This window comes from Kryptolebias marmoratus, linkage group LG13 (genome assembly GCF_001649575.2).
Source record: "Kryptolebias marmoratus isolate JLee-2015 linkage group LG13, ASM164957v2, whole genome shotgun sequence".
Classification (NCBI taxonomy): domain Eukaryota; kingdom Metazoa; phylum Chordata; class Actinopteri; order Cyprinodontiformes; family Rivulidae; genus Kryptolebias; species Kryptolebias marmoratus.
The window spans coordinates 8,304,272-8,319,439 of record NC_051442.1 but is presented as its reverse complement, the minus strand read 5'-3'; positions in this window follow the sequence as shown (position 1 = coordinate 8,319,439).

Below are 15,168 nucleotides of genomic sequence, written 5' to 3'. Positions count from 1 at the left end.
ATTTAAAATTCTCTTCATAGTTCTCAATTATTAAAAAAAGTACAGTGTAAAACTATTAAAATGTATTTGTGTCCAGTTTGACTCACTGATGATGATAATGTTGATCAGTATAACCAAATATCAGGGCTTTCATCACATTAACAACAGGTCTAAAATTCAGGCGATGAGTAAAATCTGCACATGTGAAACATGGTTCGGCCAAGAAAGAAGCTGAATGTGTTACCACGAAAGTCCTGCTGCTCAACTTCATCCCTGAATAAAATAAATTCATGTGCGGTTTTTCAAAATTTGCCTTGAATTTGGGGAAAATCTTATTTGTTGGACACGTTTAGAGCAGCCTTCATGGTAACACATCCTTTACACAGAACCCTAAGCAGGGAACAAGGAAAAAGTGCAAAGAGCTTTCCAAAACACAAGTCCTATAAAGCTTCAGGTTGGAAAAACAAAAACAGGGGGGGGGCATTGAATCCAAGAATTAAGCACTGCTGAGACGGCAGGCTGAGCCTCAGATATTTCATGCACTTCACAACTTCAAATTATGAAGCAATTATATTCTCTCCTGGGTCATTACTAATCCTGCTGAGGTAATGGAGCCGCACCTACACGCTTAATTGCAGGGATTACAACTGAAAAGGCCCAATTTCTTTAACAGGCGCTGTCAGACGCAAAACCTTAACAGGAAGAAAGGAAACGTTAACACCTCAGCAGCTCAAAAGTATCGACTAAAAAAAAGAAAAACTATTTAACTGTATCTTTTTATGCTAATTTTTCACCCTTAGTTTCATGTACCTGTTCAGTGCATTTTTATATCCCGCTGCCAACAGTTAAAAGTGCACAATTAGTCTGTTTGTGTGCGTAGGTCTGTCTGTTAGCAAAATATCTTGTGGACCACTGGACAGAATTTAATGAAACGCCCAGCAAATAATCACTGGCTGTACATCTGTAAGTGATTAACTGTCAGAGTCAAGATGCTTACCACAAACAACTAACCTTAAAAAAAAGTAACAATAATCGTTATAACTTTTACAGATATTGACCTAAAGTCTGGTGCGGTAGTAGCTGAAACTAATCCCCCCAAAATATTCTTTTTTTTTTTTTTTTTTAAATTTTGCCATTAACTATTGGAGCCAGCTTTGTCTGTGAGCAAAATGCAGGTGATATATATTCCATCAAGAAATGCCAAGACCTTATTTATTATTGTAAGCTCTCTGAAGTCAAATCCCATAAAAGCTGTGAGGCAACAGCTTAAACAGATTAGCTGCTCCAACATTAGCACACAGGTTTCCCTGCTCGTTGTTTTATGACCCAAAACAACTGATAATTTGTCGATTTTTGTCTTTCGCACCAACTTCTTGTTCCGAGGTGTATTTTGAGCTGCAGATGGATGTGACGCTGCACACCGGCAATGGCTTTTAGAAAATTCAAAGAGGTGGCGAACTCCCAGTGGAAAACTGGGAAAACTCTCAGTGGCGTGCACAGACGGGCGATGAACTTCCAAATCCCGGTGGCTGCTCGGTCTAAGCAACAAGTAAAAAAGCAAAAGGGTGAAGAGAGCAGAGGTGAAAGTTGAGGAACGCAGGGCAGAGGAACATCCTCTTTCCATTAAGCAGTATTAGGCCCGACCTTGTTAAAGGAGAACATTCTCTCGTGTCACCACAGTGTCTGCAGGGGGTGGAGAGTCAGCCAAACCCAATTATCAACCTTTTCCCTTATTATAGCCTGTCAACTACAAGTTCTCATGACTAGCACTTGTCTGTGATTGATATTTCTTTCCTAATTGTTTCCATTAACGAGGAACAGTAATAAAATATAGCTGCTGCAGTGATCACAGAGCTGTGGATCCCTTAAAGGAGGGCCAAACAGAGTTCATGCTGCTGATGTTTTTCTGCTGTATTTCACTCCAAATGGTGTCTCTGAGCTGGCAAACGTCTTATACAAAGGATGTGATGAAGAATATTTGACTTTTATGGAAACATGGAAACCAATTTAAACATGTTTGCGCAAAATAAGAAGTTCATGAACGCATTAATCGTTAAACACAACACGGGAGAATAAATAAAGTGTCTTGTGGCACATGAAAGGGTAGGTGTCAGTGTAATGTAGAATTTTGATGTCATGCACGGGTCAGCATGTTCCAGGACCCTTAAATCACCTGAGCGTAGGTGTAATTATGGCTCTCTGGGACGCCACTCAACCCTCTAATACCCAGGGGGTTCTGCAGCGGCGCCACTTATTGCGCAACTATTCAAGAGAGGGAGCTGCAGAGAGGGAAACACTGAGAAAGGTGGTGGTGGGGGGGAGTAGCTGGGCCGGCCTTGGGCAATTTCAAGGTTAATTCTCTAAATGTCGGCTGACAAAGCAATATTGCTGAGCGGGTGTGTGTGTGCAAGGAGGTGTGGGGACCGCGGTTCAAGGAGATGAGGAAGTTTGGCCAAGATTTCACGTTTTATTTTCTCTTCAGTCAAAACAAACAGGTCAAAGGTCACACCAACACACATTCAAGTCCTGCCCTACAACTCAACTCTGTGTTTAACGTAAACATTAACTTAAAGGTTGGCTAATAAAGAAGTAGCTCAGATTGTTTCAAGTAGAGTTATTTTTAAATACAATGAACAATATGTTACCTGTTGTAGATAGCTGTTTGAACAACCTCGGAAATGTGAGCTTATTTCTGACAGGAAATGATGAGTTAACAACCAGCTCCAGTGGGACCAAGACCAGAGTGGATTGCTGTCATCTAAAAATAATTCCAATTAAAAGAAAATTGCCTTACATGATTATTTAGGCAGAATTTGGTTGTTATTAGGAAGCATAAATATCAGCAGCAGCTGGCTGTAGCGCTTCCAGTGCAGCATGGTGCACTTACAACAAGATTATCATATTTCTGCTAGAATAAATGTGTATTTTTAGTAATAATACATGTTATAAAATAGTGTTTGTACAAACCTAAATATGAAAAAAAGTTGTGTCAAAACAACTGCAATTCACTTTGTTTGTGGCTTCATTCAAGTTGTGTAATAGCTCATTAATCTACTTAGAATCAAATTTTAGTTTAGTTTTAGTTTTAGTTTTCTGATACTGCTGTACCTTACATTACTTTGCTGATTTATGGGTTGATATTAAGGAATATAAGGGATGGGCTCAATATGAGCTGGCAGCAGAAGAGGGTGTAAGTTCAGACATAAATGGATTATACTCAGATATGGAACAGTCTGATGAAAATAGGTGATTATTTTTAATCGGACGAGGACTTGCAAACCATCTCTGTGTTCAGTGACCTCAGGTTCATGTTCTCACACACATCTTATAGAGAACTTATCACTTTCCTCTTTGTCACAAGTTCATGTGTTGTTAAAACTGGAACAAAGGAAGCAAAGCTATAAATAAACAGGTCAAAAAGCTCAAACAAATGAGTCAGCATTATCTAATACTGTGCAATGATTGCATCATTTCTGTTCTTTCATGGCTTTCCAGGGGAGCAGGATTAAAGAAATGAGCCATTAAAATATGATTCTGTTTTCATCTTTAGACAAGGAAAAAATAATAAACTGATCTTTTAAATCTTTGCCTACGCTGTAACGTTTTGTGCCCTCTGTCCCTCGTTACAAAAAAGTTACACAATGTTAGTTATCCTGCACACATCTGTGCAGGATAACTAACTAACTGGAGGACAAATATGAGCAAAGACGCGCCAATCAGTTCCTACTTTTGCTTCATTTACTTTTCATCCATTTCACCCGTCACTTGGCTCAGATTTGACAGGGTTCATGGTGGCTTGTTGAAGTAATTACCTGTAGACATGGAGCAGAACAAAGCAGTTGGGGAGGGTCCCTAAACACGCCGTCTAGACTTGGCGTCTCGCTCCCTCTCTGTGCGTCCCTCCATTTATTGTGAGACCTGTCGTCTGACCGACGAGGAGTCAACCTTTAACTTTAAAGAGGACCCAGGGCACCAATTGTCTCCAGCTCATTACTTGTCATTTATCCTTTAATCTTAGCATGAAAATATTGTTTTGTTTCCTACGCTGTGTTTTTCGGCAAAACCACTAACAGATTTCAGCACCTCAGAAGTTAGAGTCTAATATAGTTAAGGCTTCAGACTCGGGGAAGAACAACAGGGCAGGGCAGTGAAGAGACAGTTAGTCTCACCCTCTCCAAGGGCCCTGCTTTGAAGTGGGGAGGATTGTGCTTGTAATCAGCCTAATTGATTGTAACAAGGCACTCAGAGCAAAGAGAGCAGGAGTAACGTGGGGTGGATTTGGAGAATCATTTGAGTTTGGGTAGAGCACTAATTTGCCATAATGACAGCCATTATCCCGAACACAAACAATGTTACTCAGTTCTCCAAACTCTGGGCTGAGATGGGAGATGTGGTCATTGTGCTAAAACACAGCTACAAGGAAATTACAAGCAAATAAGATTTAAGTCATGCTGTTAAAATAGTTGCTACTCAGTTAAGTGAGAATTAAACTGAGTTGCAAAATGTAACACCTGCAGTTTCTCAGATGAATCACAGCAAAATGTGATTTTAAAAGATCTGACTGTCCCGTCTAATATATAAACAACCATCCTTTATTATATGATTAAAGCACGTGTTTCTGGCATTTTTGGGGTCTTTTTTACTTGTTGTCATCTGGAGATGATTGTTTCATTTCCTGTCTACTATTTCAGCAGCAAACACTTAGCTCCAAATCATCAGGAAGCCCAAATCAAAAAGGTTTACAGGAAGAATAAAAAAATCCATGAAACTAAAGATTCTAACATTTTGAAAAGTGATAAAATTTCAGATGGCCAAACCATGAGAGTTTAAAACAAGGAATTTGAAAATGGTAATCAAGGAAGATGATTGAAGAGACTAAAACTAGAATTGTTGGTCAGGAATAAAACATCCAGTCGTTCTTTAATTTAGCAGCTTTGTTCTGGAAACCCTCCCAGCTGTCACTGCCAGCTCATCTGAACTATAAACACACACGTTTGTTCCTGTAACATTCATCCAGAATCATAAACGTACATAAAACAAACGATTTCAGACTATATGAGGAACACAATCTTCTGGTAAAAACCTCAACAATCGCAAGATTTATTTTTTCAGTTTTCACACAAAAAGCTCTAAAAGTCGAGTTAAAAAACTCTGATTTTTGTCCATTGAGATGATCACTGCCATGCTCTCAAACACCGAGTCATAAGACAGTAAAATCTTTACAACGCTGAAAGCAGCTGATGTGATTCCCACAGAATATTTGAAATCTGTGTTGCCTGAAGATCACAGCAGTTCAGTGTTGATTTTCTGTCTTCTCTGTTGCCTCGGTTCATTTCAGTATTCAATAATAAAATGTACCAAAGATGAAAAAATTACTAAAGTAAATGTGAGTCTACACAGGCAAAAATTACTTTGAAAAAGTTCACTTAGAAGTTCTCTTTAAACTAATTGTCTTGACTGAGAAATTTTCTTTATATCATCCCATTTAATATACTTATAAATGTATTAATTTGAAATGATAAATTTAAAGCCTAGCATTTCTCGAAAGAAAGCATATCGCCCATCACCTTTCATGCCAGAGTTTGAGCCTAAGGTCATCTTATTTTGAGAAATGATGGAGTTGTATTTGTTTTGATTAAAATCTAAAATAACCTTATGTGTAATCTCATGATATTGTTGTTTATGTTGCATGACTTGTTAGCACTTGGAGGATGTGTTGTAAATGACTGTCAGCTACCACATTTTAGCAGAATACCTGTAGAACTCAATGAAGTATGGACATTTTTGTTTAGACTAAGGTTGATCAGCAGTGGCGGCCATCTTGAACTGGATTGACTCCAAAAATTTACCAGTTATTTGTACACCAAATAATGACTTTCTGAGAGTTTTAATAAAATACGTGCAGTGGTTAATGAGTTATTTTACTAACAGTCAAACAGAGTTGACTCCAGCAATTATTGTTGATGTATTAAGCAATGATATTGTACAACCGTGTTGCGCTCAAAGTGTGTGTTAGCAACGATGCTCAGCTACAACCACACCAAATTATAGCTCCATGTCTGTAAAACTGTTTGAGTTGGAGCCATTTTTGTGTTGGCTAAGATTTGTTTGCGCCTTCGCTTTCAGTGGCAGGAAATAACAATCAGAATTTAGTGCAGGAGCAGGGAAGTGAACTGTATGTCAGTCATGAGTAAAGACACACAACTTATATTTCTGACCAACGATGAAAAACATAATTCATAACAGCACTATTAAAATATTTTATTTGATAAATCAAACTTCTGTTTGGCTCCTTTTATTCTTACTCAGTAGAGCATGCAGACTTTTATTTATAGCTGCTGTTTCTCCATTTTTCTTCCCTTTACTTGTGCCATGGATGTAACCCTTTACGTCGTGTCACAATTACTGCAGCAAGTTCCTTTTGCTCCATTTCAAACACAGGTTTACAGTCTCCGACCCTGTGGTTGAAGCAGAGGTCACTGAAAACGACTCCGCAGCCACTTCCCACTCTTTCGGGTCAGAGCAAAGATCACGGCGGCTGTTTGTGTCCTCGGTGCTGCTGATCCCAGCGCTGCCACTGATCCTGCAGGAACTGGAGTCTGTGGCTCGTTAAACAGCAGTGAGTCTGAGTCTGGAGTCACACAAACACACAAAACTCAGGTTTAAATCAGCAGAGAGAATCTTGAAGCATTTTTGGTTTCAGGTCACATGTTTGTTTTTTATCTCATTATAGATTTTTATGTTCACCAAGCTTGTAAGGCTGTTTGTTTAGCTTTCTATGTAATCAACTTTTAAAACCACACAAAGATTATTTAGTAGATTACTCATGCAGCCAGTTTGTCCTCGTACGCACTAAACCTTGTGGCCAACTTACCAGTGAGTCAGTAAGCGATTTCCCATCCGCTGACCTTTAAAATAACTACGGCAGGCTTTGATGTTCCCTTTTTCTTGTTTGGTTTAATGGCTGATTTGTTTATTAAGTGCTTTGTTCTTTATGACTCTATAAAAGAAGCTTTGACTAGACACCAGTGGCCAAACTCCACAAAATCAACTCTAACCTGGAACAGTTCAACAGGAAGGCATTTTTCTGAAGACTGAAGGTCAGGAAAGATGAATGTAATTTTTGTGATTTGATTTTTTAATTGCAAAGAAGTGGAAGATTTAGTTATTTCATTTTAACACAAAGTTTTTTTAAATTTTCATCTGTAAAGTTAATTCAGATAAACATCATAGCCAAACTGTGAGAAAAATCAATGCAGTTATATATTTATATGACATTAAAAAACAAATTAGCCTCTCATATTGAGGAAACCTTTGTGTCTTTCCATAATCACAGTCACTAAAAGACTCATGCAATAATGAACTAGGGCCTGCGTCAGTTCTTGTAACCCAAAGGCTCGATAATGATGGCTGGGAAAGCTGTGGCTTTTTCCATCATAAAAAGTTATTTCCTTTAACAAGACAAAAGTTTCTCTTGAAGGAAATTTGTTGTTGTGGTTTGAGTTGTTTGTTGTTTGGAAGGTGGATTTCCCCCAATCTCTGGAACACTTCCCAGAAAGCTGTGCACATTCACCCAATCACATGCAGACACACACACAGGCGGACACAAAGAGACGCATGCAGTCCTGCCTCCTCCATCGCCGCTTTAAAACAATTATACCATTTCATTGCCTCTCCGTAATTACAAGTGCTCTTGTGATTTACACGATGGCCCTGTCATAAATCCTACCTTTCAGAAGTGATTAAGATATGGTGTGTTTCAGGGAATCTACATGTGAGGATCCTTTAGCCCCCAGCCAGTCATTCAGTCTGTGAGAGGGTTAAGAGTTTGACATGAAAACTGCAGTCATGAGGCTGCTGATGCACACTGACTCACACACCCAGACTAAAGATCATCCAACTGTCTGATCTTTTTGGCTCTTCGTGATTAATTTCTAAAATCCCGAAAGCCTTAGTTTGCAATTAAATTGACTATATTTACTGTTATTAGGAACACGGGTAAACTCATGAATTAGAATATGGATTCTGACCAAGTGAATCAGCCGACTAAGAGTTTAAAAATGATATTGGCGACTAAAATAATGATCCACAAGACTGTATGTTTTATTCTTTAAATACAGGCCCAGCATTCCTTAAAGGAAAGCATATCACCTGCCAGCTTTAAGCCAGAGTTTTAAACTGAGATCCTGTCACTTATCCTGAAAAATGTGGGCGTTTTTTTTTCTTTCAAAAACAACATTTTGCACGATCCCACACATCACTGTGAGATCTTATGCAATTTGTAGCACTTGTAGGATGTGTTGGAAAAAAGTCTCAGCTACAACCACAACAACGTTTAGCTCAATATCTGTAAAACTGACTGAGGTATAGCCATTTTTGTGTTTGCTAAATTTGATCAGCTGCGGTTGGCCATCTTGAATCAGGCTGACTTCAAAGGCTAATCAGTTGTAGAGATACACCCAATAATTGCTTTCTGACAATTTCATTAAAACATGTTCTGTGGTTTGTGAAATATTTTGCAAACAGATGTACAATCAAACACACACAACACAGAGACGCAGGCAATTACAATATTTTCTGTCTTTGCCTTTTGGCAGCAGATGATAAAAGGTGTACATTGAGCATAAATCAATATTTGCGTGAAAACAGTTTAGATCCACTTAAATGTTTTAAATTCTTCAAGATCTACCATGAAATAAAAAAGTAACAGTGGTTTATTGTGGTAGAATTTGTAAATACTTATAGCCGAGATCATAAGTGCACAGGAGTAGTAGTAGTAGTTCATAAATATCCTTATTACAGGTAAATATCAGTAATTGTCTTAAAGAAAAAGTGTTTCTGTTTACATTTATTGTAAAAAAAGGACTTATTACATTCCCTAAGTTAAAAAGAAGCAAATGTGTTTTTTGCTCATATTGCTAAAAATTTTATTATGAGTTAAAGTTCCCTTTAATTTAGTATCACCAGCACTGCCTGCTGTAATAAAACACACGTCTACATATTTGTGTAGGCAGGCCTGTGTGTAGACCTTTTAACTCTGTTCAGCCCTTCTAATGACCTGGATTCGACTGCTACTTTTCTCAAGAGCCCGTCCCCCGCAGGATCCCAGTCATCAGCTGACTATCCTGTAACATAGGACCGAGTCCAGCAACAGATTACCTCGTCTTCTTGTCATTAGCAAAGTGGGCATCAATCTTTCACGTTACAGGAGGCTTCATTCTCCGGCTTCTGAATAGATCTGTCTACTGTGTTAACAGCTAATTGGCTCTGGCGCCAACGTAGCTTTCAAAGGTAGTTATTTAGGTGCATTATAGGCGGAGGTTCTGAGCTTCCCATGCCTCGCAGAGATGAGAGGCGGAGTAGGTGACACCGCTCAGGTAATTTGGATCAAAGTCAAAACAATGTGATTAGCTCAAAGTGGGCATGTGTCAGTTGTTTACAACATGTCCCACTGGTTGGACAAGTTACTCGTTGTTTTTTTCTGCATATAGATAAGGGACAGGCAGATATATGTCAGATAAAATGGTTTACAGTGTACAGTAAATTTGCATTTTAAATTAGTTTCACTTTTTATGTGAAACTGTTCAAGGAGAAATGCTTTGAGAGAAAAAAGTAGGCATTTCAGCAGATAAATAACTTTATTCTATACTTCACTCAGCAAATGTTTTGTAATTTGGAGATATTTTGTGATACTGAAAAGGATCAAAAGCTTAAAAAGCCAAATAATGGCCTATTTTTTGTATTATTTGCATATACTTTCTGAAAGAAAATAAACCTTAAGCACATGGTGTGTGCAGTTTAGATAACTTTATGTTTTTATTATTATTGTTTTCATCACAAACTCATCTTTATTGGCTATGGCATATTTAAACAGTAAAATTAGGTAAACTAAGTAGATGACGTTTTGTCTAGCTGTACGATGGATTAGTGGTTAGCACTGTTGCCTCACACCAAGAAGGCCCAGGGTTGGACCTGTGTTCTTTCTGTGTTCTCTTTGTATGTTCTCCTTGTGTTTGTGTGTGTGTACTGTGGTTGCTCCAGTTTTCTCCCACAAGCTAAAATCATGCTGCCTTCAAGCCTCCCTTGAAAAAGAGATCTGTGATCTCAATGGGCCTTCCCTTTTTAAATAAAGGTTAATAATCTAGGTCAAACTCTTTATTGCAAGTTAACATCTTCACCCTGAGTCATTTATAAAGGCTCAGTGAAGCTGCTGCAGCTTTAGATTAAAGGCCCAATGTTCCTTGGAGGAATGCATATCACCCGCTGCCTTTCACGTCAGACATTAAAATCATGTGAGGCTGAGAAGGGAGCTGTTTCGGTCAAAATTATGTTATATATGATTTCAAGCAACATAACGAGATCTTCCAAGATGTGATACCACTCAGAGATTGTATTGAGGATGACTCTCAGCCGGGGGTTCCAGTCCCTGGTCCTTGACTGCCACCACCCTGCATGTTTTAATTTAATTTGTTTCTCCGCCCTTCAGCAGATCTTCAAGTTCTGAAGAAGCCTGTTAATCAGTCAGTCATTCAAATCAGGTGTGTCACAGCCAAGAAATATTTAAAACATGCACCACTGCTCTCAGTTACTGCCAAGTCAAAATTGAGCTCAATATCTGTAAAACAAATGACAGTTACAGCCATTTTGGTGCTGGCTAATGTAGCTGTGGTGACTATTTTGATTTTGGGTTTCTCCAAAAGGTAATCAGTTGTAGATCCAATGATTCCTTTCGGAGAGTTTCAGTAAAATATGCCCAGTGGTTCATGAGGTATTTTGTTAATGCTACAGACAAAGACACACATAAAAAAGATCTGCAGAATAGGGCTGCATGGATTCGTATGCTTTCACACGGTCCTGCAAAAAGAAATTTCAGTGATCACATTTTGCTTTCGGACTCAAAATTTTTGTGGTTTTGCGTGGACAAAGATAACAAAATATGCCAGAGAGATGGCATGAATGAGAGTTTTTATGTGAATTTAAGTGCGGCCCAGCCTGCTGATTATCCCCACCAAACATTCCACCACTTCAAAGCTCCTGCTGTAATTACAACGCTCTGAGGTGTGCCCGACCCACACAACCAGAGGCTTCTCAGCACTCACTGACACACACACGCACATGGGGCAGGCATACACGAGGTACACGCACAAACATGCTCAGACAAATTGCTTTCGCTATTATCGAGCTTAAATTATATCACGGAAAAAAGGAAGTGGGATGTGTGGGTAATTTTGCTACACCCAGGAGGGCACCGCTCTTATTTCAACCCCACCTCCTTCTTCCTTCCTTCCTTGATATCTCCTTCTACCTCTGTTCTTATTGGGAGCTGTGGGTTTCAGCGTATTTCTGTCATGGATGTTCTAGGCGGATTGGGTTAGTTTATTGTATATTACACATAAAATATGAGTCCGTTCTTTCACACGTGGGAGAGCTGGACCTCACATGTTTACACACCCGTTGTCAGAACAGTTTTTAGGTCAAGAAAAATTTGCTCAAGGGTCAGAATTTTTCTCACTGAACATTGCAGAGGCTAGCCTTTGATTAGCCACAGTTCTGGTAAATATAGCTGATCTATTGTATTAGTTAACTTTATTTTCTGGACCAATTATCTTTTGCTATTGGGTCCGAGTTGGGCCTCATCATGTGCTGTAAATAAGCAAATTGATAACTCTGTCCAATTGTTTTTTTTCCCTAATTTAATACTATGTGGGCTAAACAGTGGCCTAATGAGGCCCGTGGACCTCTAGTTGGTGTAGGTTATGTTGGTAGAACATTGATGATGATTTTCCCACAAGCTTCATTAAAATTTGTTTAATGTTATATGAGATATTTTGGCAACAGACACTTAGACATGCACGCATATTAAAGAACAGGTAAAACATTATCATCTCCCTTCATTTTTTGGCAATAATACAAAGACATAACGTAAACAGTGTAAAAAACAAAGCCAAACAAAGAGGATCAAACCATAAAAGAAGAAAATAATTTAAGGATAAGATTTGGAAAAAAGAAAAGCAAGAAATGCTTTAAGAAATTAAGAAAGCGTGTGACTGACAAGGTGCCTGCAGGGTTACAGGCACTGGGAGCGAGATGGAAAAGGTGAAAGAGGAAAGAGGTGGGATCTTGAACAGAGCTGTAAAAAAAAAAAAAAAAAGGCAACAGTTTTTCCCCTGAGGAGTCAGGCCTTTCATCTGGCCGCTCACTGGCGCCTCCACAAACCTCTGATTGTCTGTGAAATAACCCGCCTTTAATAAGGCAGCAGTGGCAGCCTCCTGGGAACTGAGTCCTGCTCCACACGGACGAGCCGCTTGGGCCTGCTGGCTTCATGTAAACACGAAAACATGAAGAAGAAATTTCAGCACGCTCTAAATAAATCCAACCTCGGGGGTGTTAAGTGGTGGGAAAAAAAAAAAATCTACTTCAAAACATTTAGAAAAAAATCAAAGAACATCTCTTTCCTAAACAGTTCTGCAGAATTTTTTCCCATTATAGCAGATGATTAGAGCACAAAGATGACTTATCATTCATGTAATTGCTCCGGTTAGAAATCTCCTGTTTTAAATACAGTTAGTCTACAAATAAAGAACATTACTTAAGTAATCATGACTATTAGAAGAAAAACATTGAAAAAATTATCAGCAAAGAATTTTTAAATTGTTAATAAATGACTTCTCTCATATGCTGAACAAGAGAACAGTTTTTTTTTCTAGAGAAATTGCATTTTCTGTGAAAATGTAGTGTAAATGCTGAGTGCTGAATGACCCTGCTATATTCTAATAAAGAATAAAGAGTTTATAAGGCTAAAAATAACTAAAGGATAGGTAAAAGTAGCAAAATGCTAGTTAAAAGCAGCAAAAGGTCAGCTAAAACCAAAAAGTAGCTAAAATAGCATAGAAAGACAAAATTAGAGCAAGTACACTGAAGCAGATTTTAAAGAGAACAATGTTTTGAGAGAAATAAAGATATCCTAATGTATTTCTATGGGAAAGGTATTAATACATAAAGATGAATATTCTAAAAAGTATGAAAGTGTCAAAACTCAAAAGTCATCCCAGCCATGCCCTAAACCAGATTAACATTTTGTTTTATGAATGGCTAAAAAAAAAAATCACAAGACTAGAAGAAATAGACTACAAAAATGTGTGGAAAAATAAAAAACATGAAAACAATAGTGTGACTAAATTAGAAGTTAAGATCTTTCCACTGAAACGTTCCATATAAAAATAACAAAAACTCATCTTGTAATAAATCACAAGGAGTTTATTTTCCATATTTGTAATGGATGTGATTAAACCACAGGGCACCATGATGGATGAGTCAGCTACAGACATGATGAGACACGTGAACGTCTAATCCAGTTTGTGTCCAGTCACGTCTCAGACACCAGCTGGACCGAGATGAACATTTAAGGGACTGCATCTGTAATTTTGTGCAACAATTTACTCTTTAATTTTTGGGCGCAAAGCCCCTCCATGAGAGCTGGGCTGGAATAGTACACACAGCAGCACTGTAGGTTACAATGGAAAGTCCCAATAAAAGGAAGACCAAACAGATCAGAGAGAGAAAGATAAAGAAGAAAGGGATCAGTGTTTCATCCCGGTTATAATTCTCTATAATTATCCGCATGGGGCCCATGTTTACACATGCAGTCTCATGAGGTTAGAGTTAGAGCTAATCTATTACTGGAGCTTAACATGTGATAATGTTGCAGCATGGCTATTATTTTTACAGCCTGTTTCCCTGAATTCATTCAGAAAACTAAATCAGGTGACGAAGTGGCAGTCGGGATTGTCAAATTTTCAAACAAACTTGGATTTACTCAGAATAAAACTATGATCTGAATAAACCACCAAGAACAATTTACTTTGTTAACTTTACAGTAGTTAGGAGGAAGGAATGTTGAAATAAATGCTTTTGGATTTGAATCACCATTGTTGTATCCTTTTATATTATCTTAAAATAAAGTAGATAAAACTTGGAAAAAACTGTTGAACTTGCACCATTTTAGCAGTGGTTCCCAACTTTGCAGTGATGAAACACCAAGTAAGGGATCTTCACTTAACCTCCAGAAAAGTAGACCATTTTAAGAAAGCTTGCCTGTGACATTTATTTTGCCACAATTGTTAAAAGAGTTAAACCCTAAACTGTAAATGAATAGAAAAAGGATGATTGTTGAAGGTTATTGTTTGATGTTCTTCTTTATTTGCTGTGACAGTTCTCTATTGCTGTTTTTGTGGGTTAATAGCTATAAATCTTAGAAGTTACTGCACTAGAGGACTTTTATATTAGCTGAGAACAACGATAGCTGCTATTATTTATTTTTATGTGTCTTTGTGCCAGAAATAAAAAGATATAATCTAAACAAAACAAACAGCTTATTTTTTCTCAAAAAAGCAGGATGATTGGTGGAAAACTAAGTCATTCTTGTGCTAAATCAAAGTTTTATTGTGTAATATGACTGTTTAGAGATGATCGGTATCCCCCACAGTAGAAAGATGAAAGGCAGGCGATGGGATTTTTTTTGCCAGTGTGTGTGTGTAGTGTTAGCAAAATATCTCATAAATCACAGGACAGGTTTTATTGAAAATCTCAGAAAGTAATTAGTGATCAGTAAGCTGAGAGCTATACACTGGCATTAACTGTTGGAGTCGACCCTGTTTGTCTATTAGAAAAATATCTCATGAACCAGTGGACAAACTTTAATAATACTCTCAAAAACTAATCATTGGATGTGCATATTTAAATTTTTTTGGAGTGAACTTCATTCAAAAGGGCCACTGCAGCCAACTGTTGTTTCACAAATAATGAGTCATCTTCAGCAGATTCTTTGAACGCTAACTGCACAAGATCTTGCGATATTGCAAGATTTCACATAACGTTTTTTTCAAAATGTGACCAAAAGGAAAAGCAGCTTTATTTGTACAGCACAATTCAGCAACAGGGGAACTCAAAGTGCTTCATATAAGCAATTAAAAACATTCTGACGAAGTGCAAAAGAACAATAAAAGCATATTTAAAAGGAAGCTCTGATTGAAGAGCTGCATGCTTGGTTCTGACTCTGGGAGCAGATTTGATCCAGACGACCTCAGAGGTCTCGATGGCTGCTGAAGATCAGTGATGTATTTTGGACCCAGACCATTAAGTGCTGTGTAAACCAGCAAGAAGATTTTTAAGTCAATTCTCTGAGCAACA